At 38.6% G+C, this 22,892-nt stretch overlaps 1 long non-coding RNA gene and 1 pseudogene across 1 annotated transcript; one reads left to right on the forward strand and one right to left on the reverse strand.

Annotated features, from left to right (window-relative positions):
• Positions 1 to 984: 984 nt before the first annotated feature.
• On the reverse strand, positions 985 to 17,122 carry LOC126937297 (histone PARylation factor 1-like; annotated as a pseudogene).
• An 89-nt stretch (positions 17,123 to 17,211) lies between these two features.
• Positions 17,212 to 22,629, forward strand: LOC126936820 (uncharacterized). The gene is made up of 4 exons (XR_007719583.1): positions 17,212 to 17,938; positions 20,100 to 20,217; positions 21,813 to 21,865; positions 22,506 to 22,629. It is a non-coding gene; the product is annotated as an uncharacterized LOC126936820 (long non-coding RNA).
• The last annotated feature ends 263 nt before the right edge of the window (positions 22,630 to 22,892 follow it).

Below are 22,892 nucleotides of genomic sequence, written 5' to 3' on the forward strand. Positions count from 1 at the left end.
GTGCCACTACACTATCCTGGGTGACAGAGTGAGACCCTCTCTCTCTCTCTCTCTCTCTCTCTCTCACACACACACACACACACACACACACACACACACACAGAGTACAAAATTAATAATACAAGTTACAAATTTTGTTCCTTAGTTGTAGCAGCCACATGTGAGGTACTCAGTGGCCATCACACTGGACAGCTTAGCCACATTCATCTTCCCTAAGGCACTCCTCTAAGTGGCAGGGGTACAGCAACAACAAGTCCATATGAATAGCTGCCATCTAAGACCTCTCTCTCTACTGGCTGGAGACTCTGCACAGTAAAGTTTGAGAAGAACTGCATTAGAGAACTGGTTTAAACACAGATGTCCAGGTCACAACCTCAGTGACTGGTAACTACCAAGGCTAGTTAGTTCTGTTCTGAAAAATAGATGGCCAAGTATGTGTGTTGGGCAGGAATACATGGTTCCTTGAGAAGGTGCTAAGTGTGATTTTCCTTTAAGTTTTATCCCCCCAGAACAGGATGATCAATAGAGGAATACCAATAGGGCCTTTCACAATAAGGGAATGGAGATGAGAGGAAAAGAGTTGAGAAGAGATTTTCATTCTCGATGTTCAAGATTATGTGCAGTGGTCCATTTTGAAAGTGTTTTTATACTTATATATGAAGTAGTTCAGGATCTTGGGCTTCTGAAAGCTAAATCATTTTACATGCAGATGAAAAAATGTTCACAAAGAACCATAAAAACACATACTATTTCAAAAATTACTATTTTGCAAGTTGACTGTAATGTCAAAGGTTCGGAAGTAGTTCCAAGAAAGTAGGCAATAGGTTAAAATTCTTTAAATTCTTAAAAATAACTACCAAATTTTGAGCACTGAGGCAGGTATTTTGCTAAGTATCTTAATACTTGTTTATACCCCAACTTCCCCTATGAAGTGAATATCATTAACTTCATTTTACAGATGAAAAAGACAAGGTTTCGTGGAGTTAAATAATTTGTTGAAGGCCACAGCTATGAACTCAGTTTTAATTCAGGAATGACTGACTCTAAAACCTAAGCTTACTCTTTATTACCAAGGTCTAGCAACTGTCTCACAAAAGGTATATGGACATACCTACCTCCCCATATAAGCAAAACCTTCCTACATATGCATTACCATATATGCACGTCTTTACATATGAAATATGTTACCATCTGTTTCAGGGAGCTCTCTGTCCCCGACATCATTTTCATCTACTGGAACAACCAAGCCTGCACAATCAAAGGTCTTTGTCACAACCCACGTTAAAGAAAAGAATAAAATGTAATCACGGTAAAGAGACATTAAAAAAAACCCAAATACATAAACCCTCAACATTTCTGCCCAAATGTAACATTCAATGGCATTTTATTTCAGTAAATTTGGACTCTAGGGTAAACATTTAACACTGTTTTTTTTTTTTTTTCCCTCAAAAATTAGCTAAAAGTCAAGCACTTGAAGTAATCACAAAACAGTGAAATAATTGGCTTTAATTGAGCCAGTCACTTGGAAGTCTGCATCCTGATTTGTTAAGGAAGAACCCAATACATCCTAGGAGGCAAGCCAAAATATCAGTTTCCTCTAAGGTCAAAGTACCTGCTTGGTAGCAAGCACAGAAGAACCTGGGTATAAAAGAAAGACAGTAAGAAACAGTTTTTGTCAGCAAGAAGATATGGTAGGACAGAACTCCTCTCCTCCATCCTGTGAAATTCAGAGCCCCCTATTTTTACCTGGAATATTAGGCTCGTTTGCAAACTTCCCAAAAGTAGGGCAGTTTCTAGGTTTGCGGTGTCTTTTGTGGAGGCAAATCACATAACCAGTGAGCTTTCATCAAGTGGTAGTCTTCAAAGACAAAAACAGGCCCAACTACAACTACCACCATAACCCTTCCAGTTTCCATTCTTCCTTTAATTCATGTTAGTGGTATTATTTTTAGGTCTTTCTTTAACAAAACATCTGTACAAATACTCCGCTTTGTGCAATTCCGTGAAAAGTTTCCAAGGCAGAGGAAGCACACAACCCAAAAAGCAAACTCCAATTTTAAAGGCTTCTCACCTATGTCTCTATATCTTAAAGACTTTTTCTCTCGAATCTCCCTATTCTCCCAGTCTCTTGCTTCTTTCATCATCCTTTATTAAGCTGCCAGAAAGGGCAGATTATTCAAAGGAAGTTATTATACAACTGTTTACCACTTGGGAAAAAATGAAGTCATTATCTTCTATCTTAATCTTTATATCAAGATAATTTGCAGCTGGATTTCAGAATTAAATGTAAAAATAAAATCATAAAACTACTAGATGGTAAATTAAAATAATTTGTGATGGAGAAGAAAAAGTTGACTGTATAAAAATAAACTCTAGTGAAATCAAGAAGACAAATTAACTGATAAAATATATCTGCAAAATATAACAGTAAATGAAAATTAATATCTTTAAATTATAAAGAAGTCTAACAAAGGAAAAGACTAACATCCAAATTAGAACACATGTAAGAACAAGACTAATTCTATCCCTGATAGAAAAATGGGCAGAGTTCGGGCAGTCAAAAAAAATGCAATGGCCAACAAAAGTAAAAAATATTTAATGTCCTTTATAATTAAAGAAATGCTAATTAAAACAATGCAGAATTTTATATCTACCAGCATGGAAAAAACCAAAAGCACTAAAGAAAACCCCACAAAATTAGAAACAAGCAAAGAAAAACTACACACACACACACATACACACTTCTTTGGACCTGGTAATACTATGTCTATGTCTAGGAATTTCTTCTAAAAAAAGAACCAGATAAGTATGTGAATAAAGGTATAAAAGGATATCTATGGCAGGGTTGTCTGTATTTGTGAAAAATTTTAAGCAACCCAAACTTTAAACATAAGTACAGTATTCTGCAGCCACTCAAAATTATGAGGTAGATCTTAAGTTGGCAATATGAAATGATAAACATAACATATTCATAAGTGTAAAAGGCAGGACATAAAGCAGTGATAAAGAAAAAGACAGCAGTGCTATAGTTGCCAACTCAGGCTGAACAACATACAGTAGGAACCATGGTAGATACATGTTCAGATTTTTTACAGATGATTACCTGTACTAATTGTCCATAAAGAGGTATCAATTAAGAAGTCATCAGAATTGTAATTTTATTATGAAGAATAAGATTACAAATGTAGGAAAACTGTATAGGAATGAGTGACATCCGGAAGCATCAGATCACAGGTGGATAGAGTGACACACCATCATTTTATGCATATTTAACTAATGTTCCTTATGAAGAGATCTAGGTATGGAAAAGGTGAAGCGGCAGAAAACCAATTAGTAAGAAGATGGGGTGGAAAGAATGCCAAATATGGAAAATATGAAGTTGGATTTTGCATGTGTCATTTAAGATTTTGGGCAAGACACAAAACTTCTATAACCCTCAATTTACTTATCTATAAAATAGGATGATAATCCTAACTTTGCAGATTTGTTGTAGGGAGTCAAATGATATAAGGGCTCTGCATTCCAAAGTATGCTAGGTTACTGTCAGTATAGAAACACTGATTTCTAGTGTGCTATACAGTGCTCTATCATACTAGAGTGGAGACATTCTTACACTCACACACAAGGACCAAGCCACTAACTCACATATACTAGTGGAACTTATTTCTTCAGTAGAAAAATATGAATTAAATGAAGATCTCACAAAAACAATAGAAGAACAACCTTACAATAACAGAAAACAGTATGAAAGTATAATCATCAATGGGGGAGGATTAAAAACATGATTGTCTTGTAAGTTCTTTTTTGTCTTTGTTTTTACCATCTGTTTTTATATAAAGAACAAATACTAAAATGAAACTTCATGGGGGCGGGGTCTAGGACAAAAATATGTATGAAATTTAAACCTGAATTATATCTTATTTATGGGGAAGAATTAAGAAAATCTCCTCTGAAATATAGCTTGTGGTAGAAAAAAAAGACTGATTAAATAATTGGCTAACAGGTATTATGTGTATTGATGCTTAGACGTTAGTCAAAACAAATTAGGAATACATTAGGCTACAAATGCTACCCTTCCTCCTAGTCACAAGTTGGGAGAAGCTTCCTGTGATAACCAGAAAGGTAAATGGCAATAAAAAACCTTAACTTTTAAAATGCCATGTTGTACATTAAAATGTACATTTTAAGAAACTTTCCAATCTATAGGACTAAAGAAAGAGTGCCTAGAAATTATCAGAATATCACCCTTGAAGCTGAATCAAGATCAGAGAAGGAACTGAAGTAGGATTTAATGCCTAAGTACACTAAGGTACTTCATTATCAGTGCTAGTTTATTGAGGAATAACAAGTTCTCCATTTATCTTAGAACATTCAGATGAACCAGCAAGGGCAGACAAACAATGAGAGGCTGGAGGAGACTGGGGAGCCCTCATTCCAGTGACAAGTGTTATTTTTCCCCCAGAGGCCATAAGAACAAACTCCTACAGAATTCTCATTTACTCCAAGGCAGAAATCTTCCAGCTTGTCATTAACTTAATCTGAAATCTATAGCTGAAAACCAAAAGAATCCAACACTAAGAAGTATTTGCTCCTTTACAAAATTCTCCCCTCACACTGCAGACATTTAGGAGAGATGGAAAAGGAAATGATGAGATCAATAAGGAAAAAGGAAGAAGCACTGCTGATATACATGTTTACTGAAGAAAATATACCTATGTAAATTTCATTATGTACAAAGCAGCTTTCACTTAACTTTATGAAGTGATTAACTGATAAAACAAGATTAAAAGAATGGTAAATACCGGCATGAGTTATTCAACCACAGCAGTGATATCACCAGTTATGCAATTCAACCAGTGTACCAACCCAAAGGAGCCATCTGACCCCCGTTTCAGTGCCATCCTCCTAGCACCCCTAAGGGACAACATCCAGCTCTTAAGAGGACTAGAGAAGAGAAGGGCAGGGTAGAGATGGGAAGGATTCAAGAGGGGAAAAAATCTGCTAAATAGCAAAATAGAGGTCAACAGATTGAAGTCATACTTTCTCATCTCTCTGTTTCATCTTCATGGTTCTCTGTTCCAGTGAGTACCCCAGTTTTCTGGCTGTTTCTGTGAGTTTTTCATCTATGTTTTTCAAGAGATTGGTTTTCTTTTTATCTGTTACTTCTTTCTGTTTTTTTCATCAAAAGTAATCTGAAAAAGTAGTAAAAGTCCTCATTATGTTGCAGACCACTATACTAAGTACAAAGACCGTTGGAAGTTGAGCCAAGTTAAAAAAGTCAAATTCCATGCAAGAATTTGACATGGAATCTGACATGGCAGAATACTCACCAACACTTTTCTCAAAATCCCTAATAGTTTTCTTCAAATAAGAGAAAAGCAACATTAATAAAAACTGCCAGTCACAGAAAGAGAAAATATGATTCAAATTTATATCAGCACTCTAATGTCTACAATAAAGATGTAAGGAATAGTTACAAAGCTGAGATTAGTCAAGTTTTAAGTTGTATTACTTGATACTAAGATATGGCATACTACTTCAGAGAAGTCTGACCTAACAGAAAAAAAAGTAGACATCAAAAAAATTTTTCAGGGGCCAGGCGTGGTGGCTCACACCTGTAACTCCAGCACTTTGGGAGGCTGAGGTGGGTGGATCACTCAAGGTCAGGAGTTTGAAATCAACCTGGGAAACATGGTGAAACCCTGTCTTCACTAAAAATACAAAAGTTAGCCGGGTGTGGTGGCATGCACCTGTATTCATAGCTACTCGGGAGGCTGAGGTATGAGAATCGCTTGAATCTGGAAGGTGGGGGTTGCAGTCAGCCGAGATTGTGTCACTGCACTCCAGCCTAAGACTCTGTCTCAAAAAACAAAAAACAAAAAAAACCAAATTCCATCTTTTTTTTTGAGACAGAGTTTTGCTCTTGTTGCCCAGGCTGGAGTGCAATGGCAGGGTCTCAGCTCACTGCACCCTCTGCCTCCCAGGTTCAAGTGATTCTCCTGCCTCAGCCTCCCGAGTAGCTGGGATTACAGGTGCATGCCACCATGCCCAGCTAATTTTTGTATTTTTAGTAGAGACAGAGTTTCACTATGTTGGCCAAGCTGGTATCGAACTCCTGACCTCAGGTGATCTGCCCACCTTGGCCTCCCAAAGTGCTGGGATTACAGGCATGAACCACTGCGCCTGGCCTTTTTTTTTTTTTCATTTTTAAAGAAACAGAGGACACTGTTACAATAAGGTCAATAGATTTTTTTTTTTAATGTTGAAATTTGTGTTAAGAAAAATTTAGAAAACGAGAAAGGAAAGCAAAGCTACTTTATAAACTTATACAAAAGAATAATCCAAAGTAGTTTTCAAAAGTATGTAAATATACAGCATGCTAATGCCACTTATGGCAATAATTTTATATTTTATCACAAACAGGTTAAGATTTTTGCCATCAGTGTAAAAGGTCAGGAGTAAAGTGAAGAGTGGGAGGGGGTGCCAGACTCCCAGAAGAAAGGTGCAGGGAGTAACAGCTCCTAGGAAGAAACTCACTTTTATTCACTGCGGCATCTGAGAGTTTGTAGTACTCTCTACAACACTGTTATCAAAGGGCTTAGAACATTTATAGTGGGTGCTAGTCTTAGCTTCATCTTATTTATCAGGAAAAAAAAAAAGGCAAAGAAGATAATCAACTTACCCAAGTTCAGAGAGCTAGTGGATTAAACCAGTAGAGTTACCAGTACAGCTGGTAGATTAAAGTGCCACACACTATTCACAATAGCAAAGACTTGGAACCAACCCAAATGTCCATCAATGATAGACTGGATTAAGAAACTGTGGCACATATCCACCATGGATTACTATGCAGCCATAAAAAAGGATGAGTTCCTGTCCTTTGCAGGGACATGGATGAAGCTGGAAACCATCACTCTGAGCAAACTATTACAAGGACAGAAAACCAAACACTGTATGTTCTCACTCATAGGTGGTAATTGAACAATGAGATCACTTGGACACAGGGCAGAGAACATCACACACTGGGGCCTGTCGGGCAGTGGGGGGCTGGGGGAGGGATAGCATCAGGAGAAATACCTAATGTAAATGATGAGTTGATGGGTGCAGCAAACTAGCATGGCACATGTATACCTACGTATCAAACCTGCACATTCTGCACATGTGCCCTAGAACTTAAAGTATAATAATAAAAATAAAGTGTCACAGAAACCCAAGCCACCAAAATCTAACTTCTGATTACAGCACACAGTTACACTAAATCTTACCTTCAATTATTACCAGCTGTATGTCTAGACGATATGTTTTTATCAATCATAAAATGCAAATTTGATGTCAGTCCTATGTGAATCAATCTTTACAGTCTTCCTCAACACTCTGGCATGGCATATATCCATTCAAGTACCCTGTGCCATGTATTTCCACACTTTCACACACATACTGCTCCCTTACCTAAAACATCCTTCTTCCCATTCTTTCTAGTAAGTTCTTAGGCATCCATCAAAGCCCACATAAAATATCCTCTTTTACTTCTGCCACTATTGAAGGCACTTGGTAGCTGCCTTCCCATACATATGACATTATTATGAACTATCTCTAAGTTTTTGTCTCTGCCTAAACCTACTCTAACACTTTGCTGTGTGATGCTTAAAGATAAGGTGCAATGTGCAACTGAAGCCATAACCATGAACATGAACAGTTTGTGTTGTTACTTAAAATCCATTAGAATTCCTTGAATGCAAAAGAATTTGTACCCATGCATGTTATATGGCATCATGCAATGGCCCTTTGGAAATAGTGGTTCACTAAATTACAGATGTAAATGTTGAAACTTATATATCAAATTCACTCCAATACATAACATTAGAAAAAAAAGCTATCAAGCTCATGCTGGTATTACAAGTTTCTCAATTTATTATTGTTCGAAACCTTGAATTTTATCACTGGCAAAAAATAGTTGTTTTCTTTGGTTCATTTGAAAATATTTCTGCCAGTATCTAGACCCAAATAACCAGACTTTGTCAGTGAGTCACTATTTCTAAAAGTGGGAAAAAGTTCATCTCAAAACTCAATCACACAAGTGCTTTTTTTTCCCCTTAGACAAACCACAGTACTTCAGTATGAGAAATGCTGTCTATGCATTTCCTATTTCATCACAGAATGTTGAAGAGATATACTCAATGGTAGACAGCTAACACATATATACTCCATCACTGACGTTTTTTTCCAGGGACAGGGTCTTGCTATGTTGCTCAGGATAAACTTGAACTCCTGGGCTCAAGCAATGCTCACACCTCAACATTCCGAGTAGCTACCATGTCTGGCTCCATCACAAACATTCTTAAATACATTTGCATGTTACTGCTGTGAATAATGCAATGACTGCTGCTACTCTTGTGGCACTATCTTGATTCCTGCCACGGAGACAACAGTATTATCCACCATTACCTTTGTGCCATTGGTGCAAAAATAATATTTTATTATCACAAATAGTTTTGACCCTCAAAGTCCCTGACCCAAGGTAAAAACTATTTGCCCTAGTTATTTTAGGAAACAAAACAAGGCAGAAGGAAAAAAAAAAGTCATTCCTAACTTTGTTGTTCAAAGATACTTAAAAATTGAATATGTTTATTTCCGAATGCATTAGACAGTATGAAATGGAATCATTCTACACTGTTATTTGCCCACTTCATAACAAATTCAACAAATCAATACCAAGGTATTATAGTATATGGATAGTTTATATTTACCTAGTCTTCTCTATTGCTGGGTATGTTGTTGCCAATTTTTCATTTGATAAACAATCTGTAAAAAACACACATATTTCTGTACCTGTCCAAAATCCCTTTGATGAATATCTGTAAGTGGAATTGCTAACTTAAGGGTATAAATGTGTACTTCACAGGGTGCCTGGCAATGTCATCTGTCAAGAAATCTTAGAAAACGGTAGTTTAAACATTTTTCAAACTGCTTTCTACAAAGGTTTTACCAATTAACACATCAGTAAGGGTTCTTATACCCTAGTCATCATTGATTATTACTATTCTTTAACCTTTAAAAATCTTTGCTGGCTTAATTTTCATTTCTTTAGTTACTATTAAATCTTGCAGAGACACTTCTTTCTCTGGGCATAAAAATTTGTTGCTCAAAGGTCTGCCTTGAAAGACCTTACTCCATCTGCCATAAAAATAGATTTTAAAATATATAAAGAAATTAAGTGTTCTGATTAGCTGATTTAAGGAGGTGGTACCCAAAAAACTAAAACCGTTATACTTGAAAAGTACTAAAATAGTTATATCTCAAGTAATTTTTTTACTCCTGTGTTCGAGACAAATTATTGAAGGCAGTTCCTCAAGTAGTCACTTGCTGATCTCCACCTAAATTATAAATATTATTACCCACGTTTTTTTTTTTCTTTGTCTGGGTTCTCCAATTAGCTATAAAAAAAAGATACCAGAAGAGTCTAGGGTTATGTTAGACGACCACTATTATATTATCTTTCTTTTAAAAAAAGATTTCTGTTAAGACAAACGTGACTAGTAATACAAATGAAAAGGTAGGTTTTTTTTTTTTTAAAAAAAGATAGTCTCACTATGTTGGCCAGCCTGAAAAAATTAGGTGTTTTTAGGTGCCAAAGTATTGTGGAATGAATATTTATGGAGCATTTACTATGGGGCAGATACTGTGCACAAAACAAAGCCTCTGCCCTCATGGAGCTTACATCCTAGTGCAAGAGACAGACAGTAAGCAACAGTTTCTAATAAAGATGGCACCAATTTAAATTGAACAATAAATCCAAAGAGTTTAAAAGAACTTATAAATTACAAATACCAAGCAAGGTTTTATAGGAAACTGAGAGGTATTAGAAAACAAAGAACATTTTTGGACATCTACAATGTAGTTGCCCCGTAGATACACCAGTATGTATGTAGCACAGTCTAGTGGTTGTATTAGGGTGATTTAGTTTGAATTTGCTTTACTGCAAATTTATATTATCAAATCACAGGGAACAAAAGCCCTTTAAAGAGATAGTACTAAAAGAGGTCAAATGAAACATAATCTACTTGTATTTGAAGTGATGAAGTTTCCTTTCTTCATTACAATGCAAACTACACAGCTGCTGACAAATGAAATTGTTTCATGTCACGTCTGTGGCTGACATAGCATAGACTGGATCACTCAGCTCTATTCCAATCCCTTCCTCATGAAAGTTTGCTGCATTTCCCATACTACTCTTTAGCCCAGGCTCCACATGGGACCTAGCTTCTTCCAAACAGCTGCAATAGTTTGAAGTCTCAGAGGCAGAAGAGATAACAGCTGGAGGCTGTGCTTCCATGGTCTCCATCAGTGAGCACAGCTGTAGAGACATCTGATAGTTCGGCAGTAGCTGTAGCTGAGATCCCAGCACCTGGTGCTTAGCTCTATGGGGGCTGAGAGGCAATGGGTAAGGCATCCATTTACCTGGTACAGGTTATACCCAAGATAATATGGTCCTAGAGCCACCCATTGTGGCAGCAGTTCTTGATATCCCAGCTTCCTGATGGTGGTGGTGGCAGAGACATAAAATCCACTGTGAGCCACACAACTGTCATTCCTGGAAGCTCAGCCTGTCCCCTCAGCCATCCCAAGGATTTTATGAGCATCTTTTTACTTCTAAACCTTTCTGTTTGAACTATACACAAGTAATGAACTCTTAACAAGTGTTTAAAAGTCAATGTCTAAAAAATCTTTTGATTTTGCCATGGAACATCTGAGGTCGAGTATTAAGCAAAATAGTTACATAAAACGTGTATTTTTTGGTGAAGAGTGACAAAATAACAGTATAGATAAGACTTCCTTCAAAAGTCATGGAAATTATCTTTAGAAATCTACAGTTATAGGCTTGCCTCAAACCTGCTTTGTTTTGTTTTTTGGAGATGGAGTCTCACTCTGTCACTCAGGCTGGAGTGCAGTGGCACAATCTCGGCTCACTGTGACCTCCACCTCCTGTGTTCAAGCGATTCTCCTACCTCAGCCTCCTGAGTAGCTGGGATTACAGGCGTGTGCCACCATGCCCCTGGCTAATTGTTTATTTTTAGTAGAGATGGGGTTTCTCCATGTTGGCCAGGCTGGGCTCGAAGTCCAGACCTTAGCAATGCGCCCACCTTGGTCTCCCAAAGTGCTGGAATTACAGGTGTGAGTCACTGTGCCCAGCCCCGCAAACCCGCTTTGTAATGGACTAATATAGTATAAAAATTGTAAACTTACATAAACATCAGAGAATTTGAGATAAAATATTCTTACTTGACTGTTGCAAATACATTATCTCCATTTGGAACAATTATACAATTTTTCTTTGCTTCATTTATACCAACATATACAAGAAGTTCATCAGGAGAATCCCTGTTTAAGCAAAAGACATTAAAAATTTAGCTGCCCATAATTTATATTATCAGTGGGATTTTAGGTCTACAGACAATTTACCCCTATTTTTTCCCTCTTTTTAAAGGCCTCTTTTATAAGGGCATTTTTTAAAATTGAAACAAATTTATCGTTTTAAGCTCCAAGTTTCTTAGGAACATCTATGATAAATCTTGACTACATTAAACCTTTCTGTTTGAATTATACACAAGTAATGAACTCTTAACAAGTGTTTAAAATCAGATGTATCATTTATATGATAAATACTTGGCTACAGTATAATTCAATTCCTAGCACCATGTGCATTCTACTGTACTACAGTACTTCTTCCTGGACACGTTTCTTCTATTACCTTACATTTAATCTTCACTTTAAAGGATAGCATCTCTACTGGTACAAGCGGACAAGTGGAGTTTCTCTATTTCTTAACCTTCTAGGTATCTTGTATGCATTCATTTAATTCTCATAATATTCCTATCACATATGTACAATTATCCCTATTATTACAAGACAGGAAACTGAGTCACAGAAAGTCACAGTCACTAATGACACAGGATCACACAGATAATAAACAAGAGGACCAGTGTGACTCCAGAGATCACTCTTAGTTCCCAGTTGCCACTCTGGCACCAGGAAGCACATAGCTTATTAAGCACAAGTCACAACAGCTGCTCTAAATTATCTTGGGCCAAAAGAGTTCTTCTGAACCCAAAAGAGAAAAAAAAGTTTACAAGGAAAGGAAGAACCAGTGAGATTAAACCTAAAGAGTTCACCCATCCTAGGGAAGGTTAAAATGGTAACAGCAAGAACAACAGATGGCTCATATATCCACCAATAGGGGAAAATGTGCCTTTCACCTTGGGTGAGGCTAATGAATAACTGTTTATCCTCATTAGCAGGACAGCAGCTGTATTTTAGAGGCAAAGAAAAGATCCTTTACCTGAAATACCCAATGTGGTACTGAGTTTATCTCCAATAATAATGGTTTGGAACTCAGGAGGATCATAGTAAAACCTCCAATGAAGGTTAAAATTCGGGCCTGTTGATTTTTTCTTCATTTTATGTTTTCCAGCAAGGATATCATAAGGACCAACTAACTGAAGTCAAAGGCTTACAGAAAGTGGATCTATAAAGCAAATAAATTTAGACAATACTTTCTGCAGACAGATAGGAAATAATGCTTTTAGTGAGTAAACTATTTCTAAGCAATTGTCTTCAAAAAGTTTCTAAAGTAAAAGAAAATCTTGAGTTATGTGTGAAGATGTCAGTTACAAACATTCAATGGAAAAGAAGTCAGAGTAACAGAAAAGTGGCATTTACATTTAGGATTTCCTCTGAAATTTACCACTGTATTAACTTAACATCTCAAACAATCCTGTTGTTTCTTATTTTAGCCAAAGCAAGACTGGTTTGTATTCCTACAGGCCCATTACCACACTGCAATTAGCCTCAGCTACTTGTAGTACACACAGATTAAGGGAGAGAAAGATAGCAAAAATGTGTGGATTAAGAATAGTAAAAAACAGGCCAGGCATGGTGGCTCATACCTGTAATCCCAGCACTTTGGGAGCGTGAGGCAGGCTGATCACCTGAGGTCAGGAGTTTCAGACCAGCCTGGTCAACATGGCAAAACCCCGTCTCTACTAAAAATACAAAAATTAGCCAGGTGTGGTGGCTTATGCCTGTAATCCCAGCTACTTGGGAGGCTGAGGTACAAGATTCATTTGAACCCAGGAGGCAGAAGTTGCAGTGAAATGAGATCATGCCATTGCACTCCAGCCTGGGTGACAGGGCGAGACTTTGTCTCCAAAAAAAAAAAAAAAAAAGTAAAAAACATTTCTTATCCCTCTTTCCTCTACCTCAGCTAGCACACCAGATTCCCTTGACTCTTTGACAATCTATTTGGCCAACCCTAACCCTAGATGATTCCATCTCCCTTCTCTATTCACAGATCACAGTCAGTACTACTAAACCACAAAGACATGAAGTCTGTGCAATGTACAATGTATAACTTCAAATGGGTCCTTGCTGCTTCTAAGAGGGAGGGGAGAACACCAGGCAGGACCCTTTATAAGGAGGCAAGGATGAAGAAAGCAAAAAAATTCCTGTAAGAGGTAATAACGTGAATAGAAGCATGGAGATAATTGGACAGGAAAAATTGTTCAGCTCAAGTGGAGCTTAGAAGAGCATATACTAATTTTTAAAGCAACAAGAAAACTAAAACCATCCATCTCATTAGTCAAAGATAACACAGTTAATAGTCTAGTATACAGTAACAAATTTCCATACTCTCCACACCCATGAACAGATACAAATATGTAACAAACTGAGATGGATTGTTTTGTAATCTGCTTTTGTCCTCCATCCTGACCCACTTAAATTTTCCGAATATTTTCCATGCTATTCAATGTTATTTTACATGATTTTTAATAGGGCATGATACTGCATTATAAAGAGGTAACCATCTATTCTTTTACTGATGGACATTTACTATTTCTTTTTTCTGTTCTAAAAATGTTTCAGGGAACATCTTTGCTAATGTTTGTACACAGACATGACTTTTCAAAGAAACTGCTACACAGTTCTGATCTATTGGCAAAATTCAGAATATGTATAAATATACATTTCCACCAATAATGTATGACAGTGCTTACTAGTTAAAAAATTAAAACAGTGCAAAAGGTATATAGTGCAAAGTAATGATCATAGCCCATTAAGAGTTTCTTTCTCCTTTCAGAGACAAAGAAAGCACATAGAAAAGTATATAGGGATATGTGTATACTCCCCCTCCCCCTTTAAAAAAGTACTAATGGTAGCATACTCTATACACTGTTCTTTTTCACTTAACATATTTCAGGCATGATAGTTTATTATTTCCTAAAAATCTGTCTCATTCTTTTAAAACAATTAAGATCTACTGAATATATGTATTATTGGTAGGCATTTAAGCCATTTCCCATTTTTTTGTTTAAATATCCTCAAACATAATTCTTAGTTTATCTAATCCATAAGACAAATTCTTGGAAGCAGAACTGTTAAATCATATTCAAAGTCCTGCAACATATGAAAGTGCTTACTTTCCTTCACATTCCCCCAGAACGTGATGAAATTATTTACCTTTGCCAATAAAATAGGTGACAGTGGCATTATTATAGCATTAATCTATATTTCTTACTATATTTTCTCTTACTAAAACATCTTGGAAAATATTCCTTTTCTATGAGCTGTTAATATTCTTGGTTAGGTTTTTTTAAAAAATTATTTTTTATATATATATATTTTTTGAGACAGGGTCTAGCTCTGTTGCCTGGGCTGGAGTGCAGTGGCACAATCTCGGCTCACTGCAGCCTTCACCTCCCAGGTTCAAGTGATGATTGTGCCTCACCCTCCCGAGTAGCTGGGACTACAGGCATGCGCCACCACACCCAGCTAAATTTTGTATGTTTAGTAGAGACAGGGTTTCACCGTGTTGCCCAGGCTGGTCTCGAACTCCTGACTTCAAGTGATCTGCCTGCCTTAGCCTCCTAAAGTGTTGGGATTACAGGTGTGAGCCACCATGCCTGGCCAATTATATTTTTTAGAGACAGGGTCTTGCTCTGTCACTGAGGCTGATGTGATCATAGCTCATTGCAACTTCGAACTACTAGGCTCAATGAAGGATCCCCCCACCTCAGTCTCCCAAGTAGCTAGGACTATAGGCACATGCAACCATGCCTAGTTTTTTATTTTATTTTATTTATTTTTATTTTTTTGTAGAGAAGAGGTATTGCTGTGTTGACCAGGTTGGTCTCAAACTTCTGGTCTCAGGCAATCCTCCTGCCTCAACTGGGATTACAGAGTGTGAGCCACCACACCCATCCCATTTCCTATTACATTACTTTTTCCATTTATACAAGAATGATTCTGGAGCAACTCACCAGCTGGTTTTTCAGAATCAAGTTCTTCACAGAACTTCCCGAAGTGAAAGAAATCTTCAGGTAAAGAGAGCTTATAATGATTTTCTACTTCTTTTCGAAGGTCATTGGAGACATCAGCTTCACAGAATTTACTTTTCTTCACATCCAACTGTTTTTTCACACTGAAAATTGGCACACAAAACTTCCGTTCTCCAAATTGTCTTTAGTAATTTCAGTAACTCTCCTGGCGCCACAGCAGATTCTCAACCACTTCATTATGTTGCTTCTCCAACTGCAAATATAGAACAGTAGGAACATATGAAGTCCTGAGCTATCCTATCTTCCGTTTTTATAACTGTCTTTGGTCAGACTTTCAAAGACTGGCTTCAACTGAAGATGTCAGAAAAGGCTTAATCTGCCTTGCTAAAAGGCAGTTTTGCTTAATGGTTAGGTTGCCTGGGTTGACTCCTGACCCTACGTATTTCCAGCTGATTTCCAACCTTAGGCAAGTTACTTAAACTCTCTGTGCCTTGTTTTCTCATCTGCAAAAAGGGCATACAGTACCTCTATCATAGGATTGTTACAAGGAATAAGTTATTATATGTAAAAATACACAGAACAGTCCTGGCACATAATATGCAAATGCTGGCCATTATGGTTATAGTCTCTATAGACTTGCCTTCATTTCTGGTATTGTATTTCTAGTTAAGCACCTCAGGTCACCAAAGTAGTTCTTCACTAAACCTTCAGAGAGAAATTTTCAGCTCTGCCTTAACTCACACACTAGTTCAGCATCTCCATATCCCTAACAACTAGAATTTAGGAGAGCTGTCCTCTTCAGAGGCTGCATTTCTCCTTTACCCTGGTATTCCTAGAATGCATGGCCCAATATGAAGAATGCCTATACACATGGCCCTTTACTAGTTCATTAAGCCCTCCAAGAATGTCTCACTGTGTCCGATTTATAACACTGCCAGACTAAGTTTTCTAAAACTTTAGTTACCACAATGGCAGTCCTTTCCTGATTCCCCTTATTGCTACTGTAGTGGTTACATAACTTCCGAAATCGTAGTAAAGTATGAGATAATGCACATACTTTTTCCCCTTCCCCTCTCATAGTGTTTTTATGATCAGGTCCCTCTTGCTTTCTCATTTCCCTGGCTCCGACCAAGCCGAACGCTCCGCTATGCTGAAACATCTCCTACACTTTTACGTCTCAGACTCTTACTTCTCTGCCTTCAAAACCCATTTTCAAAGAGTTGTCTTAAAAGTCTTCTTTAACACCCCCTGGGACTTGTTAAATCCTCCTTCAGTGTTTCCACGGCACTTTCTACACACCAGCGTTATAATCCCAAACAAAAAAGTCACAGTAGAATGCATATTCGCTTGTGCTCCTCCTCCCCAGGCCGGAGACTCTACACTGAGCAGGGACAGGCGGGTTGACCCCAAATCCGCAGCGCCCCGCACAATGTCTGGTATGTAATCGGTTCCCAATCTATCTGGCTGGGCGAATGAATGAAACGTGGGTTGGCTTAATCAGTTTCCCCAGGAAATGCACCAAGAGGAGCTGGGCAGAATATGCAGAGGCGCTACTTTCCTGGTCCAACCCCTTACAGAGCGCTAAACAGCAACCCTGGGCAGGGTCCCCGCAGCAAACCGCAGCCCCCGGACACACAGCAAGCTTAACAGTCACTGCATGAATGAAATGCGGTGCCTCCTGGTACCCTGGCTGTCACCCAAAGTGACCCGCGTTGCCCGCACACCCTTTCTGGCAGTATCTGCGACCCCGCCCCCGCGCCGGGCCTGCGCATCCTGCCGCCGCCCACCATTCTGCAGCGGTGGCGCCAGCAGAATTCCCCGATCCGCGGCAGCTTTCGAGAGCTGCCAACTGCTTCCGGGTTCCAAAGCCTCCAATCCGAATCCCAGCGCCGCTCGGGCGCGCCAATTTAGGGAAAAGGCTCCGCCCATGCCCCGCCCCCTGAGGCCTGGCGCCGGGCGCTTTGAGGCCCTGCCTACTACCCTGCTGGGCAGGGAAAGGGGCGTCTTCTGTCCTTGTGGTCCGCATCTAGGCTTTCTAGAGCATCTTCCAGGGTCAATCCAGAGACGCCCCCCAGACTACTGAATCTGAATCCGTTAGGGTGGTCCGACCTTCCTCTTCAGGTGTCTACTAGAGGCAAGGTTGGATGTATGCGGCTGCCCTCAATACAGCCCCTTCCTTGTTTTTTCTTCATTTATGTTTACGTGAAATATTAATCCTTTTCTCCTTGTCCTCCATCCCTCTCCCTCCCCTACTATACGGTTATTGACTTACACTAATTCATTCCCGATTATCTCCGAGATGGAAATAAATGTCTGTCTCTGTCTCTGTACCGTCGTCGTCTTGGTACAATTTGGACTGTTTTTTCTCTACACCCCTGATATGCAGAGTGTAGTCTCTGAACCAGCAGCCCCAGCATCCTGAGGGAATTTGTTAAAAACGCCAAATTTTAGGCTGTACCCAGACTTTCTGAATCAGTATCTGTATTGCAACAAGATCCCCTGGTAATTCCTATGCACATCAAAATTTGGAAGGCACAGCTCTCAACTGATGTCCTTGGGTCTCCTTCACATCCATCCTGGGAAGGTCTTATTCCTCATTCCTGGAGGTGAGTTTCCTATTTCCTGAATGTGTGTCTTTTTCTTGATTATATACCCTCATGTTGTGGAACGTATCCGCCAATAGTTCCTTGAGGGAGGTTGCTTCCAGGTTTTTTTTCCCACAGAGCGTGCATGTCTGGAACTGTTTTTATTCTGGCTGAGCACAGAGTTCTAGGTTGAAAATAACTTTCACTCGGAATATTGGAGGACTTGCTCCACAATATTTTAGCTTCCAGAATTGTTGAGAAACTCTACGTCACTGCTTTTCCTTCTCCTTCACAGGTCACTAAATTTCTTGATATGTAACCTGCTTTGGTTTCTGTTTTGTTTTGTCTCAAGAAGCTTTAGGATCTTCTCTTTATTCCCAGTTTTCTAAGACACAATCGAGTGTCTTGCTTCTGGGTCTTTTTGCATTCCTATTGATCAGTTTTTCAATCCTGAAACACATTCTCTTCAGTTATGGGGATTCTCCTGATATTATTTATTTGATCATTTCTTCCTGCCCTCTCTTATTGTATCTCTTATTTTTTGAAATTTGTTATTTAGATTGTAGACCTTCTTGGCTGATGTTTTTTCTTACCTGTCTGTCCTATTTTCTATCTCTTCATCTTTTCATTCTACTTTCTCTGTGACTTTTTCAACTTAATTGGACAAATGACTATCAGATTACTTTATTTCGTTTATTATACCTTCATTTCTAAGTGCGCTTTTTATTCTTTGTTCTTTTATAGCATTACATTATTTTTCATGAATATAGCTCCTATCTCTGAAGATGTAAATTATAGGGCTTTTAAAATGCTTTCTACATAACTCTGCATTGACTTTGATTCTTTTGAGTGTTTTTTTTTTTTTTTTTTTTTTTTTTTTGGTTGGTTGTTTATATTTGGTCCCTGTCGTTTGTGCTAGAGACATTCTTCATCTTGTGTAGTGATCCCTGCTGTCAATTTATATGTAAAAGTGATGCTCTAAAAAGGTGTTTTGGGGACATAGGCAAGGCTTGTTCACTGCTGAACAAGATGTAAGATGATGGGGCAAAGACCAGCTATTTATTTTCTTCTAGAGAGTAATTTTCTATTTACTTGCTTTGAGAATATACAGCCTTCTTGGCACGGGAAGGAGGCTGGGAGTCTTAGTAATTTCATTATATGCACTGATGCACGGTATTAGTTGGGGGTTTTCTGGAGAAACAGAATGAATAGATATCTATATCTGTACCTATATCTATCTGTTAGCTCATGTGATTATGGGGGTTGAGAAGCCCCGCAATGTGCTGTCTGTAAGCTGAAGACCCAGAAAGCCCATGTTGTAGTTTGAAGCCCTGATAACTAGAGAGCCGATGGTGTAGATTCCAGTCCAAATTTGAAGTCCTGCAAACCAGGATCACCAAGGGTGGTAAAAGATCAAAGATTCAGTTGAAGAAGTCTAGAAGAGAGAAAGTGAATCCTCCCTTCCTCTACCTTTTTGTTTTATTCAGACCCCGAATGAATAAGATGATGCCCACCCACATAGGTGAGGTTAATCTCTTTTACTCAGTTCCCTCATAGACACTCAGAAATACTGTTTAACCAGATACATGAGCATCCTATGGTCCAGTCAAGTTGACACATAAAATTAACTCTCCACCAGGCGTGGTGACTCATGCCTGTAATCCCAGCACTTTGGGAAGCCAAGGAGGATGGATCACTTGAGGTCAGGAGTTCGAGACCAGCCTGGCCAACATGGTGAAACACAGTCTCTACTTAAAATACAAAAATTAGCCAGGTGTGGTGGCATGGGCCTGTAGTCCCAGCTACTCAGGAGGCTGAGGTACAAGAATCACTTGAACCCAGGTGGCGGAGGTTGCAGTGAGCTGAGATTGCACTACTGCACTCCAGCCTGGGAGACAGAGTGAGATTCTGTCTCCAAAAAAAAAAAAAAAAAAAAAAAAAAAAAAAGAAGATTTAATTATCATGCATACCTTCACTTACACCACTGTTTCGTAATAGCATTTTTACCTTCAGCTGTGTCTGGTGTCCCTGAATCCATATCCTGGTTCCATATCTCCCAAAAGAAATAATCTTGCAGGTTTCAGGTTGGGAATGAGGGATAGAGAACATTTCCCTGGCTTTGCCAGGGGAGGAAATCTAGGAGTCTTAACTGCTTCTGGGACTTTTAATGGTCTCTTTTCAGCTCATCCCACCGAAGAGGTATGGTACTTCCAGTTCCTGAGCCTTTGCGAGGTTCTGCGTGTCAGTGAGCTTGCTTCCAGGCATCACTTCTGAAAACACCTGGGTTTCAGTTTTCTCTGGTAAGTCCATATGTTCACCAGTATATTAGCTCCCTAAAGCTGCCATACAATTACCACAAACTGGGTGGCTTAAAACTATGGAAATTTATTCCCTCACAGTTATGGAGGCTACAAATCAGAAATCAAGGTGTCAGGAGGTTGGTTCCTTCTGGGGACTCTGAGGGACAATCTGTGCCATGCCTTTGCCTTAGCTTCTGGTGACTGCTGGCAATTCTTGGCATTCTTTGGCTTGCAGATGAATCACTCCAATCTCTGCCTCTGCCATTACGTGTTTTCCCTGTGCATCTGCCTGTGTCTAACTTTCTCTCTTTTTGTAAGGACAGCAGTCATTAGATTAGGGCCCAGGCTAATCCAGTATCACTTTTAGATTTTTGTTTTGTTTTGTTTTGTTTTGTTTTGAGATGGAGTCTCGCTCTGTCGCTCAGGCTAGAGTGCAGTGGTGCCATCTCAGCTCACTGCAACCTCTGCCTCCCAGGTTCAAGTGATTCTCCTGCCTCAGCCTCCCCAGTAGCTGGGCTGCAGGTGGGCACCAACACGCTCAGCTAATTTTTGTATTTTTAGTAGAGAGAGGGTTTCACCATGTTGGTCAGGCTGGTCTTGAACTCCTGACCTCAAGCGATCCACCCGCTTTGGCCTCCCGTAGTGCTGGGATTACAGGCGTGAGCCACTATACCTGGCTGTCACTTTATCTTATTTTGATCACATCCGCACAGACCCTATTTCCAAATAAGGCCACAGTCAATGTATCCTCTGGGGGTGGGGGCGGGGGCATGCAACTCAACCCCGGTCAACTGATTTCTAAACTTTTGTGGCATTTTTCTGTTGTCTCTTCTCCTGTTTTCTTTGTTCTTATGAGTATATGGTCCCTCTGTCCCCCTTTTTAACATTCTTTGTTTTAGTGAGGCTTCTTAAGGAGTGGAGGCAAGTGGATGCTTTCAAGGTATGTTAACTGGAGTGTTTATTATTGCTATTTTTCAGTTGAATAGCACCAGGTTTGCAATGGTAATCTGTAAAACTCCTTTTATTATACCCAATTCCAAGTTCAGAACTAAAACTTTGCACTGAATAATACTTTCATAACCATCTTTTGTAGAATGTGAATGAAATTTTTTATTCAAATATTTGACATTTAATGTCTTTTATCCTGTTCATATGTTTGCTCCACAGTGATTTTGAAGGAATGGGTAGAGTTGACCAAATTTGGTATACTTCTTCAGGTTATCAGTGTCTGTCATTTTGAAACAAAGTTAATGTTAATAAATGTTTTATATCCAGTACTTACTATGCAATAGTAGTATTCTTTTTTAATATTTATTTTTAATTTACAGATAATTGTGTATACTTACAGAATACGATGTAATGTTTTGATCTATGTATACACTGTGGAATGATCACATCAAACTAATTTACATATTAATTACATCAAATACCTATTATTTTTTGGAGTGAGAACATTTCAAATCTACTCTTCTAACAGTGTTGAAATATGTAATACATTATTATTAACTATGGACACTATGTGGTGCAATAGATCTCAAAAACTTATTCCTTCTGTGTAACTAAAACTTTGTACCCTTTGATCAATATCTCTGCAGTACCCACTTCCAACCTCCAGCCTCTGGTAACCAGCATTCTACTCTCTACTTCTGTAAGTTCAACTTTTTAGATTCCACATGTAAGTGAGATTATGCAATATTTGTCTCTCTGTGACTGGCTTATTTCAGCTAGCATAAAGTTCTCTAGTTTCATCTACGTTGTCAAAAATGACAGAATTTCCTTTTTTAAGGCTGAATAGTATTCCATTGTATGTGTACCACATTATCCATTTATCTGTTGATGGACACTTAGGTTGGCTATTATGAATAATACTGCAATGAACATGGATGCCCAGATATCTCTTTAACATGTTGATTGCAATTCCTTTGTATACATACTCAGGAGTGCAATTGCTGGATCATATAGTAGTTCTACTTTCAGTTTTTTGAGGAACCTCCATACTGTTTTTCATAACTTCTGTGTTAATTTACACTCCCACCAACAGTGTACAAGGGTTCCCTTTTTCTTACATTCTCACCAACCCTTGTTATCTTTGATAATGTCTATTGCTGTTGTAACAGGTGTCAGATACTATCTCATTGTGGTTTTAATTTGCATTTCTCTGATACCTGGGGATGTTGAGCATTTTTGAATAAACCACAATAGTAGTATTAAGTGCTTTGCTAAGACTAACTCATTTAAGCATCATAACAGTCCTGTGAGGTAATTTCTATTTCTACTTCATTTTACAGATAAGGCAGCTAACATTCAAAGAGTTTAAGTGAATTGTCACACAGCAAGCATTGGAGGTGAGATTCAAACCTGAATAGTCTATCATTTCAGAGTGCTTTCAACACTATGCAATACTGTCGCTCTAGCAATCAGTCAGATTGAATAAGGTCTGTAGTTCACAGAGCCACTTGCATTTTTAATCCAGTTTAATTAACTTAGAAAATTTGTATCTAAATGACGCATTTTTTAAAAATAGAGACAGGGTCTCACTGTGTTGCCCAGGCTGGTCTCAAACTCCTGGGCTCAAGCCATCCTCCCACTCAGCCTCCCAAAGTGCTGAGATTGCAGGTGTGAGCCATCACGTCCTGCCAGGCTACATAGGTTTTACTGTATCCTCTGAACTTCCC

Source organism: Macaca thibetana, chromosome 15, assembly GCF_024542745.1.
Source record: "Macaca thibetana thibetana isolate TM-01 chromosome 15, ASM2454274v1, whole genome shotgun sequence".
Lineage (NCBI taxonomy): Eukaryota > Metazoa > Chordata > Mammalia > Primates > Cercopithecidae > Macaca > Macaca thibetana.